This window comes from Herpailurus yagouaroundi, unplaced genomic scaffold (genome assembly GCF_014898765.1).
Source record: "Herpailurus yagouaroundi ecotype Mexico unplaced genomic scaffold, PumYag 57680, whole genome shotgun sequence".
In the NCBI taxonomy this organism is placed as follows: domain Eukaryota; kingdom Metazoa; phylum Chordata; class Mammalia; order Carnivora; family Felidae; genus Herpailurus; species Herpailurus yagouaroundi.
The window spans coordinates 1-4,331 of NW_024414644.1; the positions used below are offsets into that span (position 1 = coordinate 1).

General features: G+C 47.6%; 1 long non-coding RNA gene across 1 annotated transcript; it reads left to right on the forward strand.

The window, feature by feature from the left end:
• The first annotated feature begins 13 nt into the window (after positions 1-13).
• LOC121024131 (uncharacterized) lies at positions 14-4,097 on the forward strand. Its single transcript, XR_005787616.1, has 2 exons — positions 14-262; positions 2,414-4,097. It is a non-coding gene; the product is annotated as an uncharacterized LOC121024131 (long non-coding RNA).
• The last annotated feature ends 234 nt before the right edge of the window (positions 4,098-4,331 follow it).

Below are 4,331 nucleotides of genomic sequence, written 5' to 3' on the forward strand. Positions count from 1 at the left end.
CGTGCGGCGCTGGGCTGCCTCGCGGAGGGCGGAGTGTCGGGCGCTTCTTCGGGGCCCTCGGGCCGGGCCGGGGTCGGTGCCCAGCGGGCCAGCCCCTCCCGGGCTCCCGGGGGTCTCCTGCGGGGCGCAGTTGTGTCCTCGCGCCGCTCCAGTTGTGGCCTGGACACCTCCGCTCGCTTTGTTTCCCTTTTCTTAACGATGACAGTCGAGTGCCCGAAAACCGTCGTTGGTTACATTTTGTCTGATCTTTTACTTGTTGGAGGTAAGACCTTAAATCGGGTCCCTAAACCTCCGTCACGGCCAGAAGCACAAATTGGGACAAGTTAGTCTTTCTTTTTTTTTTTAATGACAGTGACTCAGTTATTTAAACTTATGTTTGTACTTCTATTGAAATAAGGTTCAGTTCAGAGTACACAGAAAACATACAAAATGCAAATAGTCCTGTTTTGTTATTTTGAGAGTGAGTGCGCGCGTGGGGGAGGAGCAGAGAGAGACTCCCAAGCAGGCTCTGCCAGAGCGCAGGCAGGGCTTGAACTCAGAAACCCTGAGGTCATGACCCCAGCCGACACCGGGTCCCACCAGGCTCCACGACTGAGCCACCCAGGCACCCCCCTCCCCTTTTTTTTTACTTCCCTGAAAGTAGGTCTAAAGAAGTTACCAAGTTGCTTAGAAATCGACCAGGAAAGACCTTAAAAGTTAAAATGTTTGCTGTAACTTTGGAATAAGTAGTATTCTGGCTGTGAAACAAGGTAATTTGAAGCTCCACTTCAGATCATTGTGTTCTTAGCGGAATTAAATTTTCTAAGCCGGCCACTCCTGTTTGGACGTTTTAAAAAATAGCCTAAGGAGAAGCTAAAATTTCTTGAGAAGCCAAATTAGATTTGTAGTTGATTTTACTAATCTTTCACATAGTAGTTTCAACTTTTCCAACAAATATTGTCACCTTGAGTTATGTTGCATTAGGGATGGGTCTAGAAGACGAGTAGGGGTGTCTCTGCAGTCCTGAGAGTTTTTCATCCTGTGAATGAGTGATAGGACCTGTGGAGGACAGAGTGGGAAAGATTTGGGTTTAGATAGGTAGACCCGAGGTCAAGTCTAGACTTAGCTTTTAGGTGTCTGAATGTGACAAGTTACTTCACTTTCCCAAACGGGTCCTTTCTACACAAAGGGGACCTTTGTTCTTCTCCGCATCCGCTAGCCCTTCTCCGCCAGCACTGGGGACTCTTCAGTCCCGGGACAGACTGTACCGTATGACCAGCCTGAGCTAGTCAGAAAATCAGCGTCCCGGCCACAGCGACGTAGCTGGGACAGGCATATGACCTAGCGAGGATGGTCAGATGGACTCCGTATTTTTGTAGCAGCTACCAGAAAGTTCTTTTAATTCTTCTTACGTAGAAACAAGAGAAGACCTGTCATCGGGTGGGAGCTGCCGCTGCGGGGCCAGTCCGTGAACCTCAGAGAAGGATCACATAGGAAACCGCAGAGATGTGGACAGAGTCCCAGCCCTGGCGACGTAGTTTACGCCCGGAAGCCAGCCCTAGTCAGTGTTCTCGCTTACCTGAGTAAATAGGTTTCCTTTATGCTTCAGCCAGTTTGGGTCCGGTTTTCCGTTATTGTCACGGGAACAATTTGATGATTAGGAGTACGGTTAACCACTTTATGCCCGTGGCTAGATTCCAAAACGTCTTATGTATATGAGCTGCTTGGGACAGTGGCTGCCACTCTCCGTATCCCTTTTAAGGTGTCTTTCTTGAACTCCATAAAGTTTTAAGAAAAATCCCCATTAAAAAATATCCCCCTCCATCCAAGTGTTTAAAATCTCACAACAGCCTTACTACCTGTGGGTTTTCCACCCAAAAGAAATTGGTCTTCTTTTTTTAATTTTTTTTAATGTTTATTTATTTTTGACAGAGAGAGACAGAGCATGAGCAGGGAAGGGGCAGAGAGAGGGAGACACAGAATCTGAAACAGGCTCTAGGCTCTGAGCTGTCAGCAGCACAGAGCCCGACACGGGGCTCGAACTCACAAACTGCGAGATCCTGACCTGAGCCGAAGTCAGACGCTCAACCGACTGAGCCACCCAGGCGCCCCAAGAAATTGGTCTTCTTGTTAGCTACGCAGAATACTTTTCTGCAGGCTTTTGTTTGGAAACTTAACCTTGTAATTATTACTTTGTAACTCCTGACAAAAATCACAGCTGACCTGGCTGATGTTTGAAGAAGATGCTGTGGGGAGCGCGTTCCTTATCCCTCCTCCGGGTAGTGAGTTCTGTGCTTGGAAAGAAATGATACCGCCCGAGTGCGACGTTCTCGGATGGGGCTAAGTAACACGCATAAACTCTCACTCCTGAAAGGTGCTCTCAGTGATTTCTATTTCAATGTTCTGGCTTTAATTTTTTTTCATTCGATTACAGATGGGCCTAAGCTACTGCACGTAGGCAGAGCGCACGCTTGCGTCTTCTGAAAACCTGGTCAAGCCCCTCTCCATGGTGCTGTTCGGTGCCCTCTGCGAGGGCACTCACATGACTGATTTATTCTCGAGTTTCTCAAGCATGAACCGAGTGTTCTGGGAGTAGTGTGAAGAGAGAGGACGGTGGAAGACGAGTGACGGCTGGGGGTGTACGTAGACGGGCAGATGTGCTTCTTTGCTGTGCTTAGTCCCGCAGGGGAGGATGTGGATGCACCTACGGTGCACAAGCTCTGCCTCTGCTCTGCCTAAAACCAAGCTGCCGTGTGCGGCACCGTATTGAAGGGATGTGTGCATAAACACTGTGACGAGAAGGGTGACGGTGCCTGCACGCCTCACGGGAGGGGTCCAGGGATGGGAGGCTAGTCACGTGGGAAACATTTCTATGGAGGGGAATCCAATATTGCCTCTTGCCCGTGGAGGAGACGATGCCGAGAAAGCGTCGACACTCTGGAATGGCAGCTGGAGTTTGTGTGCTGCTTGGGGGTGAGGTTTTGCCACGATCACCCTAGAGACAAGTCCCGGACAGTGATGTTGGGAACCTATGGATCTCGGGTACGTCCTGCCCACGGGGTTTGAGTTTGCCCGTCTGCGTGGCCTCCACCAGACCCCTACGTGGATGGGAATGGTTTGGCTGCCTCGACACCCTCCTTCTTTCCTATTTAATATCTCGGTACTCTCCAACTTCTCCTTTGTCATCTACAAAATGCTCTTTATCCTACACGATGCATGTTCCGTGCCTACCTGTGTTCACGCAGTCCTTGATGCTGAAAATATCCGTAAGGAGCCGAAGCCAATGGCACTGGGTCCGTCTTCCTCCTTAATATAACGTTCAGTGTTGAAAGCATCACCGAGAACAGGTGTCCTTCCGTTTGTTTCTCGTAATCTTTAGTATTGCCTTTAGCTTTCTAACCCTTCTAGATTTATTACTGATCTCTGGTTTTAATCTTGCTTCTGCCCAGCTACTTCCCTTTTTCAAATAACTCAAAATCCTTGTCTGTATTTTGTGACACGTGAGGTTCAGCAGTTGTTGGGAGATCTGCTGTCTCTCCTTGTCCCACAGCAGCGGTCACTGTAGAAACGCAGATGTACTGGTGGGAATTTCTAAAGTATTTTCTCTCCTAGAGATTATACTAGACTTTTGTCTTATGTTTGGTAAAGAAAGAAAAAAGAGCCGAAGGCGAGTTGCTTTAACTCCTGTGGCAAAATGCATGCATGTGTTTTTATATCTGTGACCAGAGGCACAATGATTGCATCATTCCTGTTCACGGTACCATAGTGGTAAAGTAACACCGATGAAAATACTCGTGCACTGGAGAAATGGGGAGGAATCATCTTACTTCGGTTCCTTGTCTGTAGAGTCGTGGGTATAACAGAAGAGCTCTGTTAAAAACTTGTTTTCTGAACAGAAGGTGGAGCACGTTCGTGCTTTATTGTGGAATCCAGGATATTTGGAAGCAATTTATCACTTTGGTAAAGAGCGGTGTCCTGTTATGATCTAAGGACAGACGTGATAAAGATATTCATGCTAAAAAATGCTGTGACCACAATGTGCCAGGCGTTGAAAAAATCTTGTCAAAAGCAATTAGTACATATTCATTGTATTAAAGGAGTTTGATTGGGTAATGTGACCCCGTTTCAGACATTTGTGATTTTTTTTGCCCTAACTGAAGGTTTTGGAAGCTGTGTAAAAGCATTAGCAATGCCAGGTTCCCAGTACAGTCCCTGTGGTACCCTGGGAAATCCAGGTGTGCCAGTCTGTAGCCACCGCAGGTAAAGAACTGTGTCTCTAAACATGGAATTGGTTTATGCTGTTATGTTTAATACAGAGAAGGCTGCTCACTGATTAAATCAAGGTGAGGTTT